The sequence below is a fragment of the Neopelma chrysocephalum genome, unplaced genomic scaffold, assembly GCF_003984885.1.
Source record: "Neopelma chrysocephalum unplaced genomic scaffold, ASM398488v2 Primary Assembly neopelma1_24, whole genome shotgun sequence".
Taxonomy (NCBI): Eukaryota; Metazoa; Chordata; class Aves; order Passeriformes; family Pipridae; genus Neopelma; species Neopelma chrysocephalum.
This window is the reverse complement of record NW_020897693.1, coordinates 13122028-13135972: the sequence shown is the minus strand read 5'-3', so window position 1 is coordinate 13135972 and position 13945 is coordinate 13122028. Positions and strand designations below refer to the sequence as shown.

Sequence of the window (13945 nt, the reverse complement as noted above, 5' to 3'; positions counted from 1 at the left end):
ATCTGAGGTCAATCCTCTCAAGTCTCAGGAACTAATTATTAGTTTGTCTTCATTATAACTTGCAAAAGAAATTCTATATTGGCATATCTAGGGAATGAACTCCTGTGTTTATTAACAATAGAGGTAAGTCTGCACTGAATGAAAATTTATATTCACCCTTACTGAGAGGGACAGATTAGCGAGGAACAGTAGAACAGCCTTTTTGTCTATTCAACTCTTTGTATCTCAGCTGAGGCTACCAAAAGAATGCTGGTTAATACTGGTGGATTTTATGATAGATCCTTTGACAATCAGAAAGTGGAAAAGCATGAGCAGTTTATTTCATATAACTTGTTTATTTCCAAAAAAAATATAAGAATTATTACTTTAATTAATTTAATAATAACAAAATTATTAAATATTTAAATGTCTGATTGCTTTAGAGTTGTTCTCTTTGGAGAAGAGTACACTTGAAAGATGGCCTTCAGTTCATCTCCCAGTTCAATTTTACAATTAGAAAGTTACATGTCTTTTCATTCCTGGGTAGATACCAAGCTTTTAAAACAAGATGAAATTTTTTCATCTTCTGCAGCTGAACAGCCATTGATCTGCCAGAGTAATTGACTCCTGTGATCTAAACCTGTGTGTATGTAACCAGATAGTAGATAATTTTATAGTATCATTAAAAAAAAAAAAGAAGCTTAAATTACTTAAAACTTAAATGATAGTAAAGCTTGGTATTAGAACAATCCACTTCATTTTTCCAGAAATGTACATCTTAGAATGTGAGAAAGCTCTGGGGATAGCTAAGTCACAAGAATCATCCCTATATCTGTCCCATTTCTAACTCTATAAACTCTTTATCTGAAGATCTGCTAGGTCTTATGCAAGTAGATCCTGGGACCCGTAAAGAAAATCTTTTTAGAGGAATGGTTAAATTGGTTGTTAAATATTAAATGTCTACCTGTAACATGGACTCAAGTGCCTCAGGGTTTTGAAAGAATTAAAATTGGTTCTTTCTGAATACTTGTGTTACTTACCAGGATTTTAGACAGTTTTTCATCTACTCTGCTGATGGCCTTAGGGTGTGACAAAGTCAGTTAGTGTTCAGATCCAATGAAATTCCATCAATTATTTGTGAAAATCACTTATTAAGTTCCTACAGTAGCTGGCAGATATTTGATATTTGGAAACTACTAAGTAAACTATAACACATTTAATCACAACTACATAACACATCTCTTTTTCACTACAAGACCACATTTAATCTCACTTTCTATCACACATATTTAGGAATTCCATGGACTACTTAGGACAACACTAAAATAATTAACAATACATTGAACTGTTCCTGCTGAGTGAAATCCCATTTTGTGCTTCTGAAATAAAACATTAAAGCTAAATAAGAAATGCCTGGCACTGCAACACAGAGAGCTTTTCTACAAAGTGACTGTGTTTCAATGACACCTCCATAGGATTCTGGCACAGAGAGCAGTCTTTCTGTCTCCTGGGTTACTTTTGGCCAAACTTAGCACAGCAACACCATAAGTGTGGGCTGTGCAGCCCATACGTAGGTTCACTACAGGTGAGAGTGCAGCTTTGTCCTTCTACCTTCCCCTACTGTCTAATATAATAAAGATTAAAGAAAATAATTGGGGATTGTAAACATAATATTTACTCACAGGGAGAAATTCTCTGAAGAAATGTCAGAAACAGTAATGGTAGCAATTTATGCACAGAATATGATAGTTGTCTTGAATACTTTGTGGCAAAAATAGAATTGCAAGTTTCTCTCCAAAGTGTCTTTATTAATACAAGTTCAGAATTAATGTGGCAAAGCTAAGCTATTTCATAAGTAAACTATAAAAGTTGTCAGAGGTATGAAGAAATTTAATTAAATGTGAAATTATAGACAGGGTAGGAGTAGAGGATGCTGAGTTGATAGATACACCACATTTTAGGATGCATACTTGAATAAGGATATTTTTGATGCAAGGGGTAATAGGCAGGAAAATAGAATTAAAATATAAAGGAAATGTTCTAACTGGAGCATTAGTTTATATAAAAAAAGTTTTGGTGAATTTAGCACTAGGTACATTTTAGATAATCTGATAAATAAAAAAAAATGTGGAATAACAAAGTCTGGCACTGAAAGGAAGTGGTTTGCATAAGCTAGATTGCCTTTTTCATCTTTTGAGTATTTATCTCTATTTCTCACTTGAACTGGCTAGTTTGGACAAACTGTGATTATCTCTATTTTTGCTCATCTGATTTTAACTTTGACCGTCTCTAAGCTGTGTCAGCGGAAGCAACACTCTCAAAGAAATACTCTGCCTTTGGAGTTGTATTTTTAGATCGTGAATGATCAAATGAGAGCTAAGCTTTTCTACAGTTTTTCAATATAGCAGTTGGGTCTGTTTCTTTTAAACTGCTTTTAAAATGATCACTGTAGATGGAATCACAAAATCACAGAATATGCCGAGTTGGAAGGGACCACAAGGATCATTGAGTCCAAGATAATGCAAGATCTGAGTATGTGGATTAGCCACACAAGGCAAGCCATTATCCAATTGCTGGGGCACTCATCTGTCACCAGTTAGATGCAAACACTCCCATGGTGTCTTCTCAGCAAGCAACCTTCTACTTATGGTCAGGAGGCATGACAAGTTTCAAGTGTATTTCCCAGAAAATGTGTGATGGATTGGAAGACACTCTGAGTACTGCCTAGAGACATGCATTTTACTAGAAGCAAATATCAGTGTAGCAATTATCTGCTGTCACTATTTTCTACAGTCTTGTCAGTGCTCACATATTAAGCAAAATCAAAATAAATAATTAAAATTGTGGTATCAAGGTTTTTCCTCAAAGTTTCCTATGAAAAATAGTATCAATGCAGAATGAACATTTTTGCATTATGAAAATTTTGTCTTGGTTTGTATGGAGCAGATGTTCCTTGCATGAAACATTCAGGTTCTTATGCATATAACTTTGTGTACCTAGAACCCTGGAGGAATATTTGAAGTAATGGCACTTGTAAGGAGAGGTGGAATATTTTATATGTGAAAGTTTCTTAAATGAGCACTGCCCGCATACTTGATACTGTTTGGTCACATAAAAGGAAACTTGGTTAACCACTGTAGAGATCTCAGAGGACTTGTCACAGAGATGGTACTTCCAGCATATTACCTAACTGGTCTAAATTCATCAGTGGAAGTAGTTCTAGTTGTATACAAAACTCTGATAATCATCCTGTGTGATACAGCTCATTCTTCTTACATTATATTCCACTTATTATTTATGTTCAGGATGATTTTGGGGGGGGATTGCTTTTCCAGAATGTCCTTGGACTCTGGCAACCCAATAGGTGAGCAAACAGAAAATCAGGCAGTTTGTTGTTCCCAATCTTTCTGCATTTATTCAGTAATTCATCAAAACCAATCTATTTTTTGCAAAACACTTCCATTTGGTAGATAAGTATTTTGTGACAAAAGTTCAGTTTAATCAGAAAAATCCTGTTTAGTTCTATTCATTATATGGTAGGAGAGAGACAAAACAGATGCATTTCAGTCTACTAATCACAGAGCATGACTGGATGAGTTTCAATCATGTCTCTATCCTCTTTGTCTTAATTGGTGTTACTGATACTAAGACGGTAGCTATGAAACCTGTAGACTGCATTGCAACTTTTTATATTGACAGCTGTTGAACATACATTTTCAAAATTAGCACCATGTACTTAACATCTTTTATGTGGAACACCATCTTCTGAGCAAATGTTGCTCAAGTGTTCTTTGCAGACATCATTGGCAGGTCACTTAAACTTCAGATGATTCCTCATTATGGTTATGGTGGTTGATAGCATCTGAAGTACACAGAAAAAATAATACATTTGTAAATGAAATTAAGGCTCAGGTCAAGACAGTAGTTATGATCTTAGAATTTGAAATGACCTTAAGTATGAGATTGCAGAGGCATAAATGTATATAAATCTTTTCTTGAATTAATGACTAAATACTTAAAGTACAATCAGCAAAGGAAACATCTAAATTGTGTACTGAATCTAATAAATAGGACAGATGTGACCAAATATGTAGCTTACCAGTTTCTGGCTAGTATGGAGGTAATTTTCTTCCTAGCGCCTAGTATGATTCTCGGTTTTGAATTTAGTATGAGACTAATGTTGATAACACACTGATGTTTTAGGTGTTGCTAGGTAGTGCTTACCCTAAATCAAGGACTTTTCCATTTCCCACATTCTGCCAGTGAAAAGGTGCACAAGAAGCTGGTAGGGAGTATGGCCAGGAGAGCTGATTCAAATTAGCCAAGGGGATATTCCATAATATAGGCCATCATACTCATTATACAAACTGGAGGGAGCTGGCTGGGAGGTACTAGTCACTTCTGGCTAGGCATCAGTCACTAGGTGTTGAGCAATTGTGCTGTGCATCAATTCTTTTTCTTGGGTTTTATTCCTCCGTGTAATTTCCCTTTATTAATATTATTATTATCATCATCATCATTATCATCATCAATCAATCATCATCATCATCATTTATATTTTACTTTATTTCAATTATTGAATTGTTCTTATCTCAACCCATACTTTTTTTCCATTCTCCTCCCCATTGCATTGGAGGGAGGCAGAGTTTGCTACGTGGCACTTATTTGCTGGTCAGGATTAAACCATGAAACTTAATAAGAATAGCTGAAAAGAATAAACATAATTTCTTTACTATTTTTATTAAAATAGTAAATTTTTATTTTTTAATAATATTTTTAATAGAATTGTTGGTATTCTTAGCAGTGACAATGCCTCAGATTTAACTATTCTGCTGACTTTTTTTGTGGTTTTATGCCATTACTGGGTTTTTTGTTTAGTTAGAAGGAGTTTTTGCAAGAAAATACCTGTCATCAAAAGGAAAACTGTTCAAGAAAACATATGTGAAACTTTCCGAGCCCACGCAAACCCTTCTCTTTTTTTTTTTTCTTTGCCTTAGGAAGAGATCTATTCTGGAATATGCAATAGCTGCATGGTTAGAACATTTGAGAGAAACAAGAAACTGAAGTTCAACTTACTGCTTTGCCCTGGAACCATCACCGCTCTCTGCAAATGATCTAGTCACTTTGAAACATAGCAATGTTTTGCTTTTGCTCAAGTATACAGTAAAATGTAGTTAATGTGCTGGTATTATCATTTTAAAGCTTTGGCTACAAAGAAAATGCATGAGAAAATAGTACCTTTTTGGGATATACACTTGTCCAGCTGGTGTAGAGACATTTGATATAGCCTGAGGGCAGCTTTCCACAGTCACAGCTCTGAAAAACTTTCAAGCAGCACTGCAGAAGAAATAAAAAATCAAGGTTCCCTGATGTTGTTCCCAATATTCAAAGAAACTAAAAAAAAGTAGTATGTAAAGAAATATCTCTGTGAAACTTGATAAATTAGTACAAGTCAAGATGTCTGACTAACACTTTTTTATTTTTTTCCTTCAATCTAAAGCCTACTTTTTGATTTTATGCACTTAGTCTCTGTTGCTAATTTGTTGTTGTTTTCAATAAAAAGTTGAATTTGTGACACCACTTTTTTTCCTTTTCCTTAATTACCAGTGGGTGAAACATGAAGAAACAGAAAGACAAATGGAAAGGGGGAAAGAAATACAAGTTTGACTTTATTAGGTCTTAATTTCTTTCTTTGTTTAGATCTGGAACCTAAATTTATTCCAGCTCTTGGCTGAAGCGTAAAGAATGCAGAAGCAGAAGAAGTTTTCAACCAAACAACCCTCATCCTTTCTACTGAATGGTATGGACTTCCATCTACAATTTCTACTTTATGGTAAAGCAAACAAAGTTTGCGCTAGAAGGAAATAAACAGTATTTTCATTTAGCCACTTTAATTTTATTCTTGGAAGTTCACTTGTATTCATTTCCCTCTTCTAATTTTGCAATAAGAAAAGTCAAAAAGTAAGTTTTAGGACTCGGCTATGCTAATGAAATATGCAATGCAAGGGGATAGGGTTAGTTTCCTAGTATGCCTATATCATCAGAGAACATCCTGAGGTGTAGGGGACCCACAAGTATCATCCAGTCCAACTCCTGACCCTGCACAGGACAGCCCCAAGAGTCACACCATGTGCCTGAGAGCATTGTGCAAACATTTCTTGAACTCTGTCAGGCCTGGTGCTGTGACCCCTTCCCTGGGGGGCTGTTCCAGTCTCCAGCCACCCTCTGAGTAAAGAACCTTTTCCTAATATCCAGCCTAAATCTCTCTGAGACATCTTCATGCCATTCCCTCAGGTCCTGTCACTGGTCACCACAGAGAAGAGATCAGTGTCTGCTGCTCCACATCCCCTCACAAGGAAGTTGTAACTGCAATGAGGTCTCCCCTTCCAGCCTGAACAGACCTATCTGCTCTTCATATGACTTTCCTTCAAGGCCCTCAATGGACAGGTACATTGGTATGAATAGAAGAGAATTCAACTATATATAATAAACATATTGTTTAGCCATTAAATTAAGAGATTGTTTACTATTTTTCCTGAGTTCCTTTTTTGAAACTTACATAAATTTTGTATATTTTGTTCAGTAAGAGAAACTTACATACTTAAAATACTTAGAGAGAAAACAGATGGTACAGTGACCCTGAGATAAGCTCAGCTTGTTAGAGCACGGTGTTAATAATGCCAAGGTCATGAGTTTAATGCCTATATAGGCCATTCACTCAACAGTTGGACTTGATGATCCTTGTGGGTCCCTTCCAACTCAGAATATTCTGTGAATTATGAAGCTCTTATAATTATGCTAAAAATGTGGTTCTCTGGCTGATCTGGGAATCCAAAAGGAAAAACTAATTTATTTTATATCTATGAATGGGAAAGTTCATTAAACTTCAGGCTTGGGAAACAATTTAGTATTGATTGTGGTTAAGACCAGAGGGCTAAGAACTGGAAGGTTTGGCTACCGTATTAAATTCTTGTGCAAATTTGCTCTGTGACCCTGGGAAAATTAATTAATTTACATTCTATAGCTCAAATCTAGTCAATTTTTTAAAGTCAGTCACTTAAATCAAAAGAAAAATAATTTAGTTTCCTGATCTTTTGAGTTTAACTACATCTAGCTAATGTGGATGAGAATTGCTACTGCTGGCTTTTCTCTTTTAAAATAAACTCTGTTTTTCACCAGCTTATATACAGATAGAGATATCATTATACGGCCTCAGACTTCAAACTACAGAAGTCTGCCATTGTTAGTTAATGGCTTTTTGTTTGAGATTTAATACCCTGGGTTTTTTTAAATCTTGATATTAACCAAGGCAGAATGTTAATAAAGGCTTTCTGATATTTTCAGAAGTAACTACAGCTGGTTTAATTAGATTTTACTGAAACTAGATGCAACCTTTCTAAATTTTGCAACCATGTTGGGGGTTGGAAAGAGGTCCTGTCCAACTCAAGCTATTCTATGATTTTATGATTTTCGCTGTCACAAAAGATTTCTTTAGCAGGTTTTAACCTAATTGGAGCTTTAGGTTTGGGTTGGGGTTTTTTACTTTTTTGTTACTTCGTTTTTAACTTCTAGGTACTGTAAAACAACTCTCTCATTCTAGTGAATTAATTTTTATTAAATGATGAATGTGTTTATGGAAGGTTCCTTTACATGAGAGGTGACGTATTCATGCATTTTATTAATATATCTAGGACTACTATGAGCCCTAGTTTATAGCATTCTATAAGGTTCTGCAGTATATAGATAGTAAAAACTTTTGAGAAAGCTTTATTTTTTCTCTGTTGTTTATCCTTTTCACTATTTCATCCAATTTTGTGGTAGGTATCATCTCCACAAAACAAACTGGGCCTTTACTCTGTTTTTTTCTTTAAAAATCTCCTCTAACACTAAACATGTAAAATCTGATGTACTGTAACACAGAAAACTTGTTTTATTGAAGTACTTTATTTTAAAATGTCAGAACAAAGAATGAGAACCAGATCTTACACAGTGATGGAAACTTAACATTTGTCTCACAGTAACAGCCAACATCTTCATTATTTACAATACTCAGGAAATAGAAGTAACCTCAGTTATACAGAAAATTCTGTCCTATTTCCTAAGAAAAATATTGGCTAAAATACTCCAAATAAAAACTGAAATAGCTAATTCATGAAACACACATCCAGGCATACTGTTGTGATTGTCGAATAGGATTTGGTTATTATCCACTATCGACAGTTCTTCATATATAAATATACAGAGAGCATAGAGACATTTTGCAATATATAGCAAAAAATATCTTCTGTTTTTAAGCAGCTGATAGATGAATCATAAAAACATCCATACATGATTTTTTTCATTCTTAGTCATAGTCTTCTGGAAAACAAGCTGATAGTTATAGGATAAGGATTTCAGGGAATGGGGGGTGTTGAAAGAACAAAGCTGTGTGTTCCATTTTTTGGCATGCTTTTAAGTGTGGAAGCATGAAAATTGGTACCTCAGCTATTTATTGGTCAATAACAATAAATTAAGAAATGTTTAAACAGATTACCTAGTCTCACTGAAGCTAAAAACTTTTCCATTGTTTTTAAGGCAGCTGAGACTTCATCTGAAATTCTCAGCTTTCAAATCTTAAGATATTTCCATGTTAACGCAGTCTTCAAAAGAAAACTATGCCATTGATTCTTTTCTTGCACCTACCAGTCTCACAGAATCACGGAATCACAGAATATACCAAGTTGGAAGGGACCCATAAGGATCCTTGAGTCCAACTCCTGGCCCTGCACAGGACCACTCCTAACAGTCACACCATGTGCCTGAGAGTATCATTCGAACACTTCTTGAACTCAGACAGCCTTGGTGATGTGACCCTTTCCCTGGGGAGCCTGTTCCAGCACCCAGCCACCAGTAACAAGTACTACTAATCCAGCAATGTAAAAGCCCTTCAACCATCATAATGCATTTAAACCTGTGCACCATGGAGTACGTTCAGAAATTATATCAAGATAGCATGTACATGATATCCATAAGCACCAGTTAGCCTCCAAGACAGTTTCAAGACATAAACTGTCCATAAAGGTTGAAGAAATTCCAATTCACATCAAACCTTTCCAGACAAGGAGTTTCTTGTATGAATTTGGAGGAATAAGATTCAATGAATTCGGAGTTGAGCAGTGGTAAACTCAGGTTATAGTTATGTTTTGTCTTCAATAAAGCCTAGTTTGGCTTTAAATGGTTACGTGGAATTGAATTTTGGGAGCTTCAGGTAACCATTATTTTAAATGAGAAAAAATGTTAAATGCTACTCCAGGCTATCTTTTATTAATTTGCTTTTCTGTGATTATAAAACAAGCATTTAATTTGTTTCAAAAATCTTAGTTGGTTCTTTTAATTCTCCAGACTATATGATCAGTTCAATAATGTATGTAATATTCAGTAGCACTCATGAGGTGACTGTTAAACCATCATACATGTATCCTCTGTAAAAGTTTCTCTACATTTTGCTGCATATCTCACTTTAAGAGTTCGTTGCATAGCTGCTTTGATTCATTTTAACACTGAGGTATTGTTTCAGATTGTGTTTGATTGCAACTCAATCAATACTAGTTAATTTCCCATTGTCTTTATCTGAAATAGTATATTTCATGTATGTATCCACCATAACATTCAGCTATAACATTTTAATGTATTTCTTTTAACTTTGGATTCACTAGTCTTGCTCTCTGCAGGATTGTCTGTACGCCTTGGGTCTGTGCCAGTTTCATCAGCTCTGAATGGAAATGGCATAGCTTGAGATGACAGGTTGCTTTCTTTCAACATTCCCTTTCTGTGTTTGTCCATTAATTTCACATTTCACGTTATAATTACACATATTGTGAATTTGCATTCACAATATACAGTCATAATGTGAGCTCTTATTAGTATAGGTTAATTTATGTCTTTTGAAACTGACCATTGTTTGCCACCTATATCATTGAAACTCTCCATTTTATAGAATTGTATTATAGAAATTCCAGTTTAATTCCCCTCTTGTAGACTCATGTACCATCACTTCACATTTAGTTACACTTATGATCCAAGCCAATCAAATTGAGTGACATTCAGCTATATCTTTAAAGGTAATAGTTCCATATTAATTTTCTATATCAGTCCATTTACCCAAGTTTTAAACAAATTAAATGTTATTTTTAGAGTTTAAATCCAGTAGTATCATTTCACATGGTTTCAGAGCTGACAAGCTGTTATAGAATTCAGTTTCTATCTTTCATTGAAAAGATGTAAGATCAGTAGCTGCTTCTCTCTTCAGTTTATTGTTTGAAGCTGTAGATAGTTCGACAAATACTTTTAAGTTATTTTATCCTAGGGAGCTTTATATGAAGCATGATGAGTTTTATTCTTCAAAATGCTCATTGCAACATTGAAAGTTGCTTACAGCTCATGTTTAAACTCTGCTTGCTCTGTGGACCAGATCCACTCCAAGTTAAAGTTATTCCACAGTATTGTATGAGATTATATTGTTAAGATTCCTTTGATATTTTTAAATAAAAAAATAATTTAGTCTTTTCTATCGTGTTTTACATTGTAGATGCCCCAGGACAGAGATTAATTCTTGCTTGAAGTGCAAGTGGTTGAATATTACTGTTATAACTGCACTGGGATTTTTGGGGTTTTGCTGAAATGAAACTCCCAGCAACATTATTTTGTGAAACTATAATTTTTACAATTTTAAACTGAATTATTTTGTTTAATAATTTTGTACTACTGATTTCAGCAGCATAGTATTATTAATTCCAATTAAGATAATTCTCACTAATGAAATACGAAATACATGTCAGTCAGATTGCAGTTAGCAGCTTCACTTTCTGTATTTTGTTCCAAATGTCAGTCTGCTTGTTATGTTTTACTCTTTTTAGGTTAATTCTATTTTATCAAAATGCAGCCAATTCTCTAGCTAAGATAAAATCATTCAGAGTCGAAGGTAGTATCAAAATTCAAAATTCAGGTTGCAAAATAATGAGTTTTCATGTTGATATAGCATATGACATATGCACATGTACAAAACCTATTCTTTTACTTTCTGCACATTTGTGAAGAGATGTTTTAAACACTGAAGAAAAAATTTGAACTTCTGTGACCTGATTTTCATATTATATGTTTGATAATAATTAACTATAGCAATTCTGCTTGGAAAATGATATTGTATTTATGCAGGTTATAAAACATATGACAGAGTCAGACAATTGCACAACAAAGCAATTATATCAATTCTTAATTTATGATATGGAATTATTTTATGCAAAATGTCAAGTACTATAAGTAGAATGTGTGCTTCAGTGTTTTAAAAAAAGACGTGTGTGTCAAACTATATTTCAAAGTAGTGAACACTGATGGAAGAGAATTCCTCAGTCACATTCACTGAAGAACAGGGCTAATGAATGTGACTAAGAGGTCACAGGCGGTAAAGCGAACTCATAGGCCAACTCAATACAGCTCAGGTGGTCATTGATTAACATGGGAGAAAGTAGGAAAAAACCCAGAAACTTCATTCCTCATATCAAGACTTCCACACCTTAGTAAATCGCTTTCCTTATATATACATACTTGAATCAATTTAAATTTTCTAATAAAAATTGCTGGAAAAAAAGGCATAAAGACAACACTACATATTAAACTAGCACATATGACACACAAAAATATGATTCAGTAAAGTATTCATATGACTGGAGCTGCTAGAACTGTTGTGTTGCTGCTTGGCTGTTTCAATTTTTTTTTTGCCACACTTTTCTCAGGCAGATGTATAAGCAAGAACTTAGAAGGAAATAATTTCATTATCAAAGACACTTGAGCTTATGCTTCGTAAAACTTCTCCATTTTACCTGTCTTCTGAATTTATGAGATACCAAATGTGGTTAGCAAAGTAATTTGAAGTAATGCTATAGCTTAAATGCAAAGGTAGCAGTTATACCTGAAATAATTTCAGAGGCAGTACATCAGTGTGACATCCTATAATGAGTTAAAAAGTTATGAAACATAGGTGAGTCACTAACGTTAATTTTTTATTTACATTGAAATATTTGTATTTGGATACTTTAGAGCAGTGATCTACCCTAGCTGATATTTAACAGCTCCTTTTTAGCCCTCTCATAGGTTCTTTTAAGGCATATGCCTCCAAAGATATTTCTATAATGCTCAGATACTATGTAAATTAATTACATAGGTAGAAGGATGCTTAACAACAGAATTATATTTATTTGGTTGCTCAAATAGAATACTTCTGTCTTCACTATTATACCAGGAGACTAGTACTGTATAATCCTACCTGGGCAACATGAAGAAAATCAGTGGGCCAGAGCCACTTCCTGAGGTACTAAAGAAGTGATGTGTTTTATTAGAAAGGGAAGAGCATTCTTCATGTCCTTCAAGGGCAACCAATCCTCATTAACCCAGTCTGCAACCTGATAAAAATTTGAATATGTTGAATTAGTCATAATTTTTTCCAGCAGACTTTCTTTCATTTTAGATTTCGTACCTCATAAATTTTACAGTAAGCCTGAACAAATTCCCACAATTAATATAGCAGTCAATAATGGCACTTAATAATGGTTTCAGTAATAGCCAGAATTATAGATATGAATCTGAATTTCTTCAACTTTTTTTTGCTGTAAAGCAATAGCTGTCCTTGCTAAAACTATATCTGATTCCTACCTGAAATTAATGAATATAGGTTTGGTTGGGGTTCTACACAAGACCACAAATAAAAATGGAATTAATTAAACATCTGTAGAAGTTGGTATTTGAGATCTAACCTTATCCATCAAGAAGATTCTTACAGAATTGTTGCTGCTATTACAAAATCTTCATAGGTAAAATTCTGCCTCACCCTACCTTGCTTTGTCTTAGTACCACTGTCATCTTTAGCAGTGCTTTAGACTAAATCCATATGAAATATCCTCACTAAATCTCAAAAGTTATACAATTATCTGAGACATTAATATTTTTTAAAAATCAGCATATATTCATAACAGTTCACAGGTACTTAAGGAAATAATACAGACACCAAATTTTGCTCCCGCTATTTAACTCATAGACCTGCCTTTCACAATGCCTTCGTGCTGTTATTTTGCTATGTGCCATCAGGTGACAGAAATGGCAAAGCATCTGCATAATTACAGAATTGACTTCATTTATATAGTGACCTATGATGGAAAAAAACCCCACTTTTTTCACTATTTTGGGAATACTTTGTTGATCTGTACCCTTAATCTTGGTTGGGGGTAAGGAGCAGTGGAACTTCTAAACTATTTATGCAGCTCAGATGAGATATTTCCTGAATATGTCTACCACAGTCATGCAAAATGCTCTCCAAGTCTTATATTAGGATGACTTTCAGAAGAACTTTGTAAAATAAAAAGCCTGGTAGTATTGAGCAGATCATAAATACCACTTTAGCTGAAGAAGGTAACATGGTTTCTTCACTAGAAAAAACATTTGTTAAACATAAAAAATTTTCTGCCCAAGCTCCTAATAATGGCAGAACTCCTGGGTGGAAATTAAAAAAAAAGATGTAATGAAAGTTGAAAGTCAGTTGCAGGAAGGAAGGGAATACGTTTCTGTGATCTATCAGAAGACACTGAGATGTGATGTCACTTTTCAGGTTTAGTTTATTTCTGCATTGCAGGATTCATAGAATCATAGAATCATGGAGTGGTTTGTATTGGAAGGGACCTTTAAGATCATCTACTTCCAATCCCATGCATGAACAGGGATACCTTTCACTAGACCATGTTGCTCAGAGCTCCATCCAACCTAGCCTTGAACACTTCCAGGCATGGGACATCCACAACTTCTCTGGACAACCTGTTCCAGTGCCTCACCACCCTCACAGTAAAGAATTTTTTTCCTAATAACTAATCTAAACATACTCCCAGTTTGAATCCATTCCGCCTTGTCCTGTCACTGCACGCCCTTGAAAAAAGTCCCTCTC

The 13945-nt window shown here is 34.5% G+C and overlaps 1 long non-coding RNA gene across 1 annotated transcript in view; it reads right to left on the bottom strand.

Moving 5' to 3' along the window:
• Positions 1-1820: 1820 nt before the first annotated feature.
• Positions 1821-13945, bottom strand: part of LOC113963279 — a 58985-nt gene continuing 46860 nt past the window's right edge. Inside the window, exon 3 of the long non-coding RNA XR_003532703.1 lies at positions 1821-3841. This is a non-coding gene — a long non-coding RNA (uncharacterized LOC113963279). The remainder of the gene's footprint in view (positions 3842-13945) is intronic.